Below are 15835 nucleotides of genomic sequence, written 5' to 3' on the forward strand. Positions count from 1 at the left end.
ATAAGCTCTAGCTCAAACAGGAATGGGCCTGTCTCTCTCTCTGGGTTTCCTACAGAATTTACCCTCCTGGCTGCGGAGATCCTATTGGAGCATCATTGGTGTCTGGCATAGCTACAATGGCCCCAAGAGAGATGGCAATAGCCCCATTCATCCACAAATAACAGAATCAGTGGGTGCCCACCTTATGCTGAATCCCTCCCTCTTCGACCTCCCTGTACCCATCAATGAACTGTCATGAGCCAGGCCTGGACCATCCCTCCTGTCCCAGGGTGAGAGAATCATAGAATATCAGGGTTGGAAGGGACCTCAGGAGGTCATCTAGTCCAACCCCCTGCTCAAAGCAGGACCAATCCCCAATTTTTGCCCCCATCCCTAAATGGCCCCCTCAAGGATTGAACTCTCAACCCTGGGTTTAGCAGGCCAGTGCTCAAACCACTGAGCTATCCCTCCCTCAATACACATCCTTTGATGGCCTGGGGAGGACTCAGGCTATATCCTCCCTAAAACACTCCAACCTCTTCTGCCCCCATCCCTGGGCGTGACTGTGCCTGAGCGTGAGGGACAAGCTCCTTAGGCCCAGAGCGGCTGGGAGTCCAGCACCAAGACTGAGCAACTGAGGGGAAGGGAGCCTAGCAGAAGGACCATGGGCTGCAGGTATAATAGGCCAGGGGAGACTAAGCCTCCCCAAACAGGATGCTGTGCACCTCCATTTGGAGGCATGCCACCGGCCCGCCGCCTTTGAGAGTGCAGACACCTGGGCCGTGGCCCTGCCTGTGCTCCGCCCCAAAGCCCCACTCCCGCTCTTCCCCGCACGCTGCCTCCCCCACTCTGCTCCTCTTCAACCCCACTCCACCTTTCCGCCCTCCCAAGACCTGCCCTCACTCTGCCCCTTCCCATTCCTGCCCCTTCCCATGAGGCCCCACCGCCGGCTGAGTCACTCCTTTCCTCCACCCACCCCCCTGCAAGGCCCCCACCGCCTTGTGCGAGTATAACATTTTTCACACAAGAGTTGTAGCAGTTTAAAGGTTGTCTACATGAGGAAATTGTACAAGCATAGCTGCATAAATATACTGATATAGCTCTGCTGGTGTAACACCCTTAAACTAAGGGCTGGGGGAAAGGTGACAGGTGTTAAAGAGCACATGGGTTGGACAGAGAGAGCCTGAGGGGAGGATTTATCCAAGGGGCTCCTCTATATCCGAGTAAAGAGGAGAGGATAGAAATTGCTGAAGTATGGGTAGGAACTGAAGAGAAAAAGTCAATCGAAAAAAAGTCCCATTCAATTATATCACATGAAGGCAGACAACGAATTATTGACAAATATTATAAGTGCTTGTCAATAATAATACTAGACATCTAAATACCAAGATGGGTGAATTTGAGTGCCTAGTGTTAAATGAGGACCTTGATATAATAGACATCACAGAAATTTGGTGTAATGATGATAATCAAAGCTACATGGTAATACCAGGGTACAAAATTTATGGGAGTGACAGAGTAGGTCATGCTGGTGGGAGAGTGATAATATATGTAAAAGAAAGCATAAAGTCAAATATAGTAAAAATCTTAAATGACTCAAATAGTGTCATAGAATCTCTATGGATAGTAATTCCATGCTTGAATAATAAGAGTATAGTGGTAGGAATATACTACCGACCACCTGACCAGGATGGTGATGGTGAAATGCTCAAGGAGATTAGAGAGGCTACAAAAAACAATAATAATGTGTGATTTAAACTATTCCTATATTGACTGTGTACATGTCACCCCAGGACAGGATGCAGAGATAAAGTTTCTTGACACCTTAATTGACTGCTTCTTGCACAGCTAGTCCTGGAACCCACAAGGGGAGAGGCAATTCTTGATTTGGTCCTAAGTGGAGCACAGGATCTGTCCAAGTGGCGAACATAGCTGAACTGCTTGGTATCCTATTGAAGAAAATAGAAAGGAGCAGAAATTCTGGCAAGTGTAAAAGTATAAAGAGGCAGGGCAAAAACCAACTAGCAAAAGACACAAACCTTAACATCAAAAGAAAAAAGAAAAGAAAAAGAAAGATGTACATCAGAAGCATGAAGCCTGCCAAACAATCAGTGGGGCTACTGGGGGCTAGTCTATACTAGAATCACTACAGTGGAGCTGCTGTTGGGCTGCGAGTGCAGACGCTCTATGCTGACAGGAGGGAGCTCTACGATTGGTGGTAGCTATGTTGACGGGGGAGCTTCTCCCACTGACACAGCGCTGTCCACACCGGTGTGTTGGTCACTGTAACTTAGATTGCTCAGGGTGGGGGGGCTTTTCCACACCCTTGAGTGACTTGAGTTATACTGAAGTAAGTGTTAGTGTGTACAAGCCCTGGATGATAAAAGTGCTAAGGGAGCACTCAAGGAAGACAAGACTGCTGCAGAGAAGCTAAATGAATTCTTTGCATTGGTCTTCACTGCAGGGATGTAAGGAAGATTTCCACACCTGAGCCATTCCTATTAGGTGACAAATCTGAGGCACTGTCACAGATTGAGGTGTCAATAGAGGAGGTTTTGAAACAAATTGATAAATTACACAGTAATAAGTCACCAGGACCAAATGGTATTCACCCAAGAGTTCTGAAGGAATTCAAAATATGAAATTAGAGAGACAAGATGGGTGAGATAATATCTTTTTTTGGGCTAACTTCTGTTGGTGAGAGAGACGAGCTTTCCAGCTTACACAGAGCTCTTCAGGGCTGGGAAATGTACTCATAGTGTCCCAGCTAAATACAAAGTGGAACAGACTGTTCAGCATTACTAGTTAACACATATTTCAAGGGACCATTCACGGTGAAGTTAGCCCCATAAAAGATATTACCTCACCCACCTTGTCTCTCTAATATCCTGGGACTGACATGGCTACAACAACAGGGGGAGAGATAGCTCAGTGGTAGGGGGAGAGATAGCTCAGTGGTTTGAGCATTGGCCTGCTAAACCCAGGGTTGTGAGTTCAATCCTTGTGGGGGCCATTTAGGGATCTGGGGCAAAAACTGGGGACTGGTCCTGCTTTGAGCAGAGGGTTGACTAGATGACCTCCTGAGGTCCCTTCCAATCCTGATATTCTATGATTCACAGCTGAGAAAACTGGAGTTTGCTGCTTGTTGTTTTATATGGCCATGGTGCCTGTTCGGGTATGTTAGGAAACCAGATAGGCCACTGTAAGGGCTTGGCTAGGCAGAGAAATAGCGCACAGCCAGCTGGGGTGTGAATCTACAGGACGCCAGCCTGCCGTGCACTAGCTGGCTGCGTGGGCTCTGAGACCGTGCACTAAAAGTTGCCTACTGGGGGGGAGGGATAGCTCAGTGGTTTGAGCTTTGGCCTGCTAAACCCAGGGTTGTGAGTTCAATCCTTGAGGGGGCCATTTAGGGATATGGGGCAAAAATTGGGGATTGGCCCTGCTTTGAGCAGGCGGTTGGACTAGATGACCTCCTGAGGTCCCTTCCAACCCTGGTATTCTATGATTCTATGATTCTAACACTGTATCAAATATCAAATGGCAGCCTTACTGACTGTGGTATGTACAGTAATCTATTGCTAAAATCAGCCTCTGTACCAGATGACTGGAGTATAATTAACAATGCAATTTAAAAAAAAAAAAGTCTCCAGAGTAGAGCCTGACAATTACAGGCCAGTGAGCCTAACTTCAGTACCAGGCAAATTCCTTGAAACAATAGTAAAGAACAGAAATATCAGAAACATAGGTAAACATAATATGCTGGAGAATAGTCAACATAGCTTTTGTAAAGGGAAATCATTCCTCACCAATCTGTTAGAATTCTTTGAACATTTCAACAAGCATGTGAACAAGTTGGACAGCTATATCCAGTTGATATAGAGTACTTGGACTTTCAAAAAGCCTTTGATAAGGTCCCACACTAAGAGCTCTTGAGTCATGGGATAAGAGGGAAGGTCCGCTCATGGATCAGTAATTGATTAAAATATAGGAAAGAGGTTAATGGGGGGTCCCCCAAGGATCTGTATTGGGACCAGTGCTGTTCAACATATTCATAAATGATCTGGAAAAGGGGGTAAACAGTGAGGTAGCAAAGTTTGCAGATGATACAAAATTACTCAAGATTGTTAAATCCAAAGCAGACTATGAAGAGCGACAATGGGATCTCTCAAAACTGGGTGACTGGACAACAAAATGGGAGAGGAAATTCAGTGTTGATAAGTACAAAGCAATGCACATTTGAAAATGTAATCCCAACTGTACATATAAAACGATGGGGTCTAAATTAGCTGTTACCACTCATGAAAGAGATCTTGGAGACATTGTAGATAGTTCTCTGAAAACATCCACTCAATGTGCAGCAGTAGTCAAAAAAGTGAATTGAAAATTAGGAACCATTAGGAAACGGATAGATAATAAGACAGAAAATGTTATAATCTACTATAGAAATCTAGGGGACACCCACACCTTGAATACTGTGTTCTGGGTGCCCCATCTTAAAAAAAGATATATTTGAATTGGAAAAAGTACATTGTATCCAGTTTGCAAATTAATTCCAATTCAGCAGTCTCTCACTGGAGTCTGTTTTTGAAGTTTTTTTGTTGAAGAATTGCCACTTTTAGGTCTGTAATCGAGTGACCAGAGAGATTGAAGTGTTCTCCAACTGGTTTTTGAATGTTATAATTCTTGATGTCTTCAGACCTAAAAGTGGCAATTCTTCAACTAAAAAACTTCAGAAACAGACTTCAACGAGAGACTGCTGAATTGGAATTAATTTGCAAACTGGATACAATTAATTTAGGCTTGAATAGAGACTGGGAGTGGATGGGCCATTACACAAAGTAAAACTATTTCCCCATGTTTATCTTCCCCACCACCACCCACTGTTCCTCAGACGTTCTTGTCAACTGCTGGAAATGGCCCACCTTGATTATCACTACAAAAGGTCCCCCCCTCCCCTCCCCTGCTCTCCTGCTGGTAATAGCTCACCTTAAGTGATCACTCTGGTTACAGTGTGTATGGTAACACCCATTGTTTCATGTTCTCTATGTATATAAATCTCCCCACTGTATTTTCCACTGAATGCATCCGATGAAGTGAGCTGTAGCTCACGAAAGCTTATGCTCAAATAAATTGGTTAGTCTCTAAGGTGCCACAAGTACTCCTTTTCTTTTTACATTTAAATCCGTTTAAGAGTGCTTTAAAAATAGCTTAAATTTAGTTTGTTGCTGATCAGAAACCAATTTAATTAAGTCTGTATAAAAGCTGCATATACATGGAGCCTAAGCTTAATAAATCAGTCAATCAAATCAAGCTCCGGTGTTTTCACAGTCCAGCCCAGCTGTTCCTGGGCTCCTTTCAACTGCCAGCATTGCTTCTCTCAGATTAACTGGGTTTCCTTGTGCTGTCTCTTCTCTGGGTGTGGAGAACATCCCCACAAGTGCACTCTGATCTAGCACCAGACATGTCCTTGCACAAGCCCCCCATATCTCCTGCCTCCAGCCCCTGCCGACTGCTGTCCAGGAAGGAGTGCACTAGGTCGGGAGCACTCAGTGGGGTCCGTCATGGAGGAATTACACATAACAAGGGGAACATGGACCCAGCTCCACAAAGGTGTTCAGGTGCCTCTCTGCCTCATCAGGCACCTAATTCTGCCACTGGGCATCACTGACATCGTCAAAGCTGCCACCTAACCCCATAGGCACCTATGTCCTCCCAGCACCTATGTTTCCACTGGTCGACATTCTCAAATCTGCCTAGAGGCTGACACCACCCCACAGCTACGGAGTCACTCAGTGCCCCCGCTCAAGCCAGCGCCCCAGAAATCAGATTCTTAAATGAGGCTGGGGAATCCTTGCTCCCCAGCCAGGCCCGATCCTGTAGGGGTGCTCTGAGCACCCGTAACATCTGTTAGGTCACAGGTCCTGCAGCAGGAGGGCCAGAGATGGAGGGAGTCGGGGAAGCACAGCTCCCACACACAAGACAGCTGGGGGCACAGGGAAACATAGGGTGAGCATGAGAGATGGACCGGGTATGACCAGGAGACAGCAGAGAGAGAGAGACGGTTTAGGCTGCTCCAGCCTGGGCTATCTGAGCGGCTGACCTGACCTGATGCCAGGAGAGGATTTGCAGCTGAGGATCCCAAATGGAGAGAGCGCCCCGAGCCACATGGGTAATTAGGCCATTAACCCAAGACCTAGGTGCTAAATCCCTGTTTTATGCTCCTCTGTGACACACAGAACTCCCACTGAACCCTGTAGGAGCCTAAACTCACTCCGCCCCTAAGTATGCAGAGTGACAGTTCCCTCAGCACCTACATGTCTCTGGGCATGCGTACAGCTGCCGCACTCTGGGTATCCTGACCCCTATGTGCCCTGCCTCAGCCCCAGAGTGATCCATGGAGAAAGGCAGGTGTTCAGCCGCCTATGATCCAGTGGGTGGCTGCTGAGAACACCTACCAGATCAGGTCCCATCCAAAATCTGGCTGAGGGACTATCTCTCTTATAACTTTTAGCCCAGTCGTTAGAAGCCCCACATCAGAATATCCCATAGGCCAGGGCACTCAGCTAAGACTTAGGAAATTCCCATTCAAATTCTCTTTTCCCCGACATGGCAGAATTGAACATGGATCTCCAACACGAATGGTGTCACCACTGCCTCCTCCAGCCATTGTGCATGGAGCGAGACAGGTGCCTAATGCATTCTTGCAATAACTGGCCCCACCTGACTCCAGGCAGAGGGCTCCTGGACATGGCTCACAAGCAGAGCTGGGCACCTCCCTGCAGCCTGGACTTACACATCTAACTCAGTGAGAGGAGTGGAGTTTAGAACACACCCCTCAGCTGGGCACCTCCAGTTGGCTAGTCAAGGCAAGGCACCATCTAGCATGCTGGGTTTTGTGGCTCTCTTTCAGGGGCACCTATCTCAATCTCAGCCCATTCATTGGAGAGGGGGCCCAGGCACCAACATCAGGCTCTGTGGATCATGGTGCTGTTCCTGTGATTTCCTTGGCACCCAAACGCTGAGCCCCACCATGCCCGAGTCCCTCTGTGGATCTGGGTTGTGATTCCCCCGCCCTTGGCAATAATCAGAGCATTCTCATGTCAGGAGCTAATGAATCTCTGCTCCCCTCGGGACAGAAATGCAGTACAGGGGGGATCCAGCCAGAGACCTTCTCTCCTTCCTGAGCAGAGAGAAACCTCCAGAGCGAATGGACCAGAGAGAGCCCAGAGAAACCTGCCCCCTGCTGCCAGCTGGGGCTTTGGGCAGCCCCGGGGGCCAGGTGCCCATCAGCACCAGGAACCTTTTATTTCAGGCATTCCCCAAGGTCACTGCAGCTCTTCATTCCCCTCTACCTGCCCTATTTACACTCATGCCCCAGACATGCACCTCCACAATGGCCAGGAGTATGGGGTCGGAGTCACGTTCTTGTTGTTTAAATGATAGAAAGACTCACAAGAGAGAGAGGACAGTGAGACACGGACAGCTGGGTCCCTGCAAATAAGGGCTCTGGACAGCTGCACTGGGCCCAGCCTTCCAGGCGGGGTCTGCACAGGGCCCTATTGGGTATTGTGCAAGTAGATAAAGGGAATTTGGATGCAGGCCTCTGAAATGAGCAGGAGTCAGGCTAACTCTAGCTTTAATAACGTGAGATTTGTAGAAGCAGGGATAGTGAGAAGCGAGTGGAAAACAACTGTGAAAGAGGCTGTTGTGACCTTGTATTAGGTAAGAATAGAATGCAGACTATAGGAGAAATGGTTAGAAAAATAAGACATCATGAAGGAATATGTATAAACAATATGCAGTTGTTGCTTATTATTGTCTGTAATAAAGGTATAAATACTCGCTCTAATTGTTTATCTGGGAGAGACCTGCCCAGGTGGGGGAAACCCTTTGTCCTAGTGCACTCTCTCCCTCTGTGCAATTGCTTGAGATAATAAACTGTTTCTGACTTGCTGCACCCAACCTGAGAGTGAGAACGGTGTCTTTCTCCGACAATTTGGGGGCTCGTCCGGGATGGCAACGCCCGCTGAGACAACAGCAGCTGCTACGGATCATTCCCCTTCTAACCCCATGGTGCCACAATAGAGGTAAGCGACTTTTTGAAATCTCTATTGGGGTATTGGGGGAGGACTGCCTGTGAGGCCGTCTGTCCCTTTTGGGCTTGCACCATCCAAACGTACTGATTGTGCAGCAAGATCAGGTACAGAGCAGTGCCGGGGAACTGTTTTGCTGCCCCCAATAAGGTTAGTTTGATGTGGTGCTGGGGACTTAGTTTTGCCATCCCCAATAAGGTTAATGTACCGGTACTGAGGGGTTGTTACTGACTCACATAAGGGAAAGGTTGTATTAAGTCCGGAAATAAGGTAAAGATGCATCGTGGTACACAGGAATAGAGGGTGTGTGTGTGTGTGTGTGTGTCTCTCTCTCTCTCTCTCTCCCTGGAAGATGCCCAGAGCACCCTGCGAAGCCAAAGGCTTGTGACCGGGGCTGTCTCTAATGCAAGCCTGGTGGACTGCACCTCAGTGGATGGGTAAAAGATCCTGACTAGGGGGGCTGTCTCTGCACGGCATCGCCCGGTGAACAGCCTGCCTGGGTCTAGGGTTGTGTGCCTCTATCCATCTTGTCCCTTTCTCCCACGCTTATGAGCCATTGGTCTGACCATCTCACTGGAAGCAATCAGAGTAAGCTGTGCCATCTCTCTGAGACTAGCCAACGCTCTTTGCTGAAGGGAGGTGTAGGAAGGTTATGGACATCCTCGATAAATCTTTCCTGTGTGAGTGATTCGAGCAGAATAGATATTCTTAGCTTATCAGCTCCCTACTGTGTGTCTAGAAAATGGGTGGGGGACAGTCTAAATATTCCCCCGTACCCCCTAAGGGTACGCCAGCATATTACATGTACATACATTATGGTCCTAGGATCTGCAGATATTTGGAAAATTGGAATCTTTACACTCGTGATAATCCATCTAAACAATTCCCACTAGAAGGTACCTTCAATTGAAATAAAATCATACACCTCAGAGGAAGCCACAAAGAGACTCCATGAGTGTTGGGTGCGGAGTCTAAAGGACTCCCAGGAAAAATTAAAAACTCAAGTACAGACTTTGAAACGAAATGTAAAGCATTCGGATGCCTCCCAAATTATTTTTTGTTAACCCCTCGGCTTCTTTATATTCCCAATTAGTTAAGGCTGAAGTCAAGGAGGGAAAGGAGTGGGTTAATTTGAAAAGTTAGCTTGGCCTAGAGATAAGAAGAAAGCTACTTTGCGTTCAAGGTCAAGAATTGACACAGACCATGCCAAGCACAAAAAAAAACCCTGCTTTCAGCCCCAGCTGGCTGTGAAGAGAATATAGGCAAAGGTAAAACAAAGGCAAATAAGTTGCAGGACTGAGTTCACATTTGCCAAGGTTAGCCACCCGGTGAGACCCAACAGTCTGCCTTTGTAACCCTGGAGCTGATGTGGTTTGGGGATGCTAAAGAAGCCACAGGCAGCTGGCCTGGACTGGAATACCTCCCAGAAGTGGAAGCAAGTTGGAAATCTGTACAGCATATCTCTGGACAATCTGTGCACAGGATAACCTCCTGTCCATCTCTCTCTCTCTGTCTCTCCTACTTCCTGGGCCTGGCCATCCCGGGAAGTGTGTTTGTGAGTATAAAAGGGGGTCAGGGTTTGAGCATTAACATTTTTCTTCCCTTGAGTGCTGTTATTTTATTAATTAATGCTTTCAATTCAGTCACATGGTATGTTCTCTTCATCTCTGTGCTACGATCCTGTGGTTTTAGCCTGATCAACTGAGGCACAGGCAAATTGGTAATGAAAATCTGTCACAGTTTTAATGGAAAATTGAGGAGTGGGAGAACCCTGCAGAGTGCACACCATCTATCTGTTTTGATATTTTACGTTTGCTTTGTTTGGCACAGTTGGTATTACATGTTAAGAATTGCATGATTAAAGGTGAGCCCCACTCTCAGCCGCAGTAGGTCTGAGAACCGGAGAGTGGTTTAGCATTACTCTCTCCACCCCGGTCGGTGGTGAGAGAGTGCAAGTGGATGTAATCCTGGTTGTAGAAGTCCAGGTTGGTGGAGGGGAGGACTCGGGGAGTCTCACTCCACGCATATAATCCTTGGTGCATACGACCTTAGCCGTAGCATGCCTGGGGTACAAAGAGGCGTTGGGATAAGGAAAGAGATGTGTACCTGACAGCTAGAATTGAGCAATTAAAAGTATAGATTATGAACCAGGCAGTAACTCAAACCTACGCCCAGGACAAGTTGCAAGCCTTAAGACAGGACTTCCAGGCAGAAAAGGAAGCACTGGCTAAGTAAGTACCAGTCCTTCAGAGACTTGTCAAAAATTAACCATTTGTGCTCAGCATATGCCGTAACAGCAGTGTGTCTGCCATAAGAGGAAATTAAATAGTTAAAACGCCAGTTGGCCAGTGCGTTCTGTCCAGGTGACAAGCCTCACGGGGGAGGACTTGGGTTGCCCTTCTGAGTGAGAATATTTAAGAGAAGAGACCAGGAGGGCTGGGGGCTAGTTAAGAAGCCCACCCTCCTTGTTAAATTGGTAGTGGGACAAAACTGGTGCCCATGGAAGGGACAGTTCAGAAAGAAAAACAGGATCAGGCCCAAGCGGGCAGGCAACAGATAGAGATTGGAAACTTGGAGGGCATAGTGAAAGAAAAGGAGTAAATGATTACAGGAATAGGAAACTTAAATCCCAGAATAATCCTTGGAATGGTAAAATCTGAGTTGGTTGGGTGTAGTTTTGGGTGATAAGCAAGTGATTTAAGAACGGAAAGTGAGAAGTTAACTCTGTAGTTGCTGGAGGGAATTAAACAGTTGAACTTTGTGAAATATTGGAAAGAAAAAGAATTCTTGGTTTCTTTGCAGCCATTTTGAAAAAAAAATGGACTCTTTTCCAAAGGAATGCAATTATACAGTGCTACTTAATTAATGTCTTATTAGGCTCCAAGGGGCTACAATAGGTGGTGTCCTCCTTTTCTGATCACTGTGTCTTTGAAAGCAGGAGTTAAGAGTAAAAGGCAATCAAAGTCTGGTAAAGTTTATTGTGTCCTTTTTTAAGTAAGAATCTTTAAGCTGTGGATAGCTTTGGATCCAAAAGCAAGCCGGAAAGCATCTGTTTTAACGTAAATTACCTAACTGATAAGGTAGAAGCTACTGAAACCTGGGCTGCCTATGAAACAAATACAAGAAAATATGGGTAATTCCTCTGTTTTGCCTGCAATTAACAAGGGTATTTGTATAAAAAGGAAATATTTTAAGCAATGACTGACTGCCCAGAAGGGGTAGATCTATGTTCTTTTTGTCTTTCAGAAAATCAGAGAAAACTGATGCCAGCTGAAAAACAATTCAACATATCATGAATTTATTGGCACAATAGGAATTATGTTCTGAGTTCTATGTCCTGTTTTGTGGTGTTTGTCCTGTGGCCAGAATTGCTGTGTTTATTTTTTCATAGGACAGTTTAGTTTAAAACTAAGTAGAAGGGTTAAATCAAAATGCAGATACTTGTTTTATTCAACTTGGAATACAAAGTGTTTGGATAATATCAGAAAAATGTGATATACTAAAGTTTAATAAATTTGCTTAAGTAAGAAAAAGAAATTTCATTGGCCAGATCTTTTAATTGAAAAAATTGTTGTTAAAATTTGCACACCAACAGTCTTTGGAAGCAAGGACATGAAAGGTTAACCCACTCCCCATATCGCACATGGGATCCTTCTGGCTACCTCAAATTTCTAGCCAGTGGGCTGGGGAGGGAGGAAAGCTATTGGACACCAGCGGTTATACCAAGAGGACTCCTCAAAAGTGGGTGTGCTTGTCCTGGCTTGTTGCTCCAAAGCTCTGTAAAAAAGTCATTTTACTAGAAGGGTGTATGTGGCATACATTGAACAATAAGACTAAAGTGCTGTATAATGGGCAAGGTATATGTGTTCATTTTTGAACAAAGGTGTGTGAGTGGAAAGTGAAAGTTTCCTTTGTAGGTTAAAAGAATCCAAAAAGGAGGGGAAAAAAGAACTGAGGACGAGTTAACTCAATGCTGTAGCTGGCAGGCTCTGTCCAGAGATAAGACGCTGGCCCGCCCAAGGACACTGCTCACAGCTAAGACTTGGCTGACAGCGAAGAAAGAGAAGGAGGCTTGAATGTGCCCAAACAGCCATGAAATCTGCAAAACACTGTCAGGCACTAATGAAATATGTTAAGTCTGTTTATACACAGGTGAAAGAAGCACTACCCAAGGATCCTGAACAACCCTGCCACTCGCTAGAACCCAGTCTACATAAAGGTCCATCAGCAAAAGACTGCCCTGGCTCCACGCTGGAAAGGCCCTTATTACGTCCTGCTAACTACCAACACAGCTGTGAAATGCCAAGGACTGACTGCCTGGACCCATGCTTCTTACTGCAAAAAGACCCCTCCGCCTCGAGATGACTTCACTTTGACTACTTATCAGCCTGTCCCTCCTTCTGTTTTTTCTTTCCTCCTTTTGGACAGCAGGGGAAAGGATAAGATGAAGTGCTAGTAACCTCTCCCTTGTCCACTGACAGAGCTAACCTGCATTCAGCATTTGCTAAAGAAACCAAAGCACTACAGGGTGACGTGCTAGTAACGTCTCCTCTGTATAATGCAAAACCACAACTGTTCCGAGAGAGAAGAAGGAACGCCCGCTCTGCTGAAACCACCAAGATCCAAGGATTCCTGACTACAAAAGACATTGAAAATTGGCCTTGGTGGCGAAGACGGAGCATTGTACATTGGCAGGGAGGGAGTTGTGGGATGTATTCTTGGAAATGTGGAGTGAAGTGGTGGGGTGGGTTTATTCCAGGGGCTGGAATCTGTGATTATGGGCAAGTACCATCAGAATGCACTGCCCTCCCTAATTGGCTTCCGGGTGATGAATACCAAAAACGCCTTACTGCCATGAACATTACTCCCACCATCCCCTCCACCTTTGCCACCACTCCTGTAAGTTACCCAAATACAAATGATACTGTATATTCTAACGAAACCTATTGGCCAAGACCTTCACATCTAAGTGATTTATTGAAATGTTGTTCAGAAAATTTATTTTTTTAAGGTTCAGAATAGTTCATATGAGAGAACAATTGAATGGAAAACAAATGGATCAGTGGAAATAGAAATATATGATATCACTACAGATGAACCCCGAGAATCAGAAATTGAGATTAGTGGGTTCTATAGCGAAGTAGATATGGTGGTCATTCCTGGACTCTGTAAAATGTTAGATGAAAGAGGCCCTCATTGTTATTTGGTCACCCAATTAGTGAATAACCAAACATATACCCAAAGAGTTTGTTCTGTCACTGGAAATTTTACCTCTACTGAAATTATTCCAGTAACTAATAATTTAACCTGTACCATATTGCAATATACCCCCTCTTATGCCATTGATGCTAATGCCTCTCAGAAGTATATGAAAGTGTTTAGCCAACAGATGTGGTATAGTACTGTACCAGAAAGAGATGTAGTAGGATATCAACGGACTGTGATTAATGCTACATTAGGGACTATAAAATTCACACTGCCCTTGTCCAGTTTCAGATTACCTCTACATATCCAAATTGCTCAAAAGGGTCTGCCATTAGGGTAACACAACAAAGGGCCTGGGTTTCCTCTAGAAAGAAAAGGGACTTAGCTGGATCCGTATGGGATGGAGTCAATAGTGCGGCAGCAATTTGGAATATTTATAGAAACCAAGAACATGAAGAGAAATTAGGACAATTGGAAAAAGCCACTGGCCTTATAACTGGAGCACAACTAACCCAGGTTCAGGCTGGAGTGGGTGAATTACGTGTTATCTCCACCCTTAGTTCGATGACCCAGAAGCTGTTAACAGAGGTACTGAATATCACTGAGGCTGAGAAGGCATTGCAGTGGGATCTGGCTTGCTCAGAAATCCAGGATTTCCTGAATGACCAGCTGATGGTCATTCAGAGTGATCTTGAGCATGAAGCCTGGCCGACTGCCCTTACAGACACTTCAGGAGTATCATCTGATTTGTGGCCATGGAGACACACTTGGAGATTTTCTGAGTGGAGGTGGACCCATATCCTGCTGGGTCTGTGGGGAGGATGCATGTGGACTGGGTAATTCACCGAGACATTTGGGAACTTAGACTACCTGGTATGGCTAATAGATTTTTAGTCAGTGCTCCCAGAATAACACCCAACATTTGGATAGGGAGAGGGAGTCAATGGACATTCTGGCCATTAGAACCCCCACAGCTTCAGTGTGTACTTAAACTGAAGCCAGAGGAAGTTGTCACTGTTCATGATAACATTTGTTGGGAGGGTATGGGACAAGGAACTACCCTGACAGGACACCTACTCTTCCAAGCTAATGATAGATGTGTGCATGTTGAGGCCACCATATTACAAGATATTCATTTTAATCTCACCACTGCTGCAGGCCTGCGGATAGAATTTTTCAATCAGCCCTTAGGTTTCAGATACCCTTTAACTGGACCACCCTAATACCTGATTGATTCCAAAATTTACTTTCACTCCTACCAGAGATTCAGAAAATTTCTGAGTTACAAGGGCAACTTCATATGCTTCAAAATATATATCAAGTTGAAAAGTATGCCTTTCATACCGCTTATAGAGTGTCTTCTTATGTACTACGTATGATGTATTGTGTTTTGTGACTAAAACTGTGCAACAACCCCATTGTAGTATTATTGTGGGCATGTTATTGCTTGTACTGTTGTTATTGGGTTTAGGATTATGTTATTGTTGTTATAAAGGACGTAATAATAATAATACTTTCCATGTCCATATTAACCATGCATTGTCATTGTATCCAATTAAAACCCCTAAGTATCTGATGCAGAGTTTGAAATACAAAATTTAATGAAAATGGAAGTTTAAAATTAATATTTGTGCTGGAAGCACAAAAGGGGGGAGTATGGAAGTAGATAAAGGGAATTTGGATGCTGGCCTCTGAAATGAGCCGGAGTCAGGCTAACTCTAGCTTTAATAACGCGAGATTTGTAGAAGCGGAGATAGTGCGAAGCGAGTAGAAAACAACTGTGAAAGAGCCTGTTGTGACCTTGTATTAGATAAGAATAGAATGCAGACTATAAGAGAAATGGTAAGAAAAATAAGATATCATGAAGGAATATGTATAGACAATATGCAGTTGTTGCTTATTACTGTCTGTAATAAAGGTATAAATACTCGCTCTAATTGTTTATCTGGGAGAGACCTGCCCAGGTGGGGGAAACCCTGTGTCCTAGTGCACCCTCTCCCTCCATGCAATTGCTTGAGACAATAAACTGTTTCTGACTTGCTGCACCCAACCTGAGAGTGAGAACGGTGTTTTTCTCCGACAGTATGTCTACGCTGCAGCTGAAAACAAGACTCACATAGACTCACACTAGCAAGCCACGATCTAGCATGATAAAAATTGCGTGGACATTGTGGCTTGGGCTGCATCTCAGGCACTTGAGCCCAACCAACATCCTCGGCTTCAGCCCAACTGTGATGTTCACACTGCTAGTGTGGCAGCTCAAGACCCGCTAGTGCAAATCTGTCTACCTGGGCTGAGGCACACTCCCAGCGGCAGTGTAAACACGTCCTATCTGGCCTGTCATCCCTGTGCACCAGGTCAGCTGCTTAGACAGCTAAGCCCCTCTCCTCTCCCCACCCCTCTGCTTGGCATTTCACTCCTGGCTAGCTTCGACAGCTCCCCCGCACAGTTTGCTGGCTTCAGGAATCTATTCCCTGGATACCTAACTCTACCCACGCATTGTATGGGGAGGGAAGTGAATTCCACTGGGCAGCAGGGTGCTGAGGAATTAGGTGTTG

General features: G+C 45.6%; 1 long non-coding RNA gene across 1 annotated transcript; it reads left to right on the plus strand.

The window, feature by feature from the left end:
• The first annotated feature begins 5076 nt into the window (after positions 1-5076).
• Positions 5077-15327, plus strand: LOC122462993. The gene is made up of 2 exons (XR_006285916.1): positions 5077-8066; positions 12225-15327. It is a non-coding gene; the product is annotated as an uncharacterized LOC122462993 (long non-coding RNA).
• Positions 15328-15835: the final 508 nt, after the last annotated feature.

This window comes from Chelonia mydas, chromosome 14 (assembly GCF_015237465.2).
Source record: "Chelonia mydas isolate rCheMyd1 chromosome 14, rCheMyd1.pri.v2, whole genome shotgun sequence".
NCBI classification, from domain to species: Eukaryota; Metazoa; Chordata; order Testudines; family Cheloniidae; genus Chelonia; species Chelonia mydas.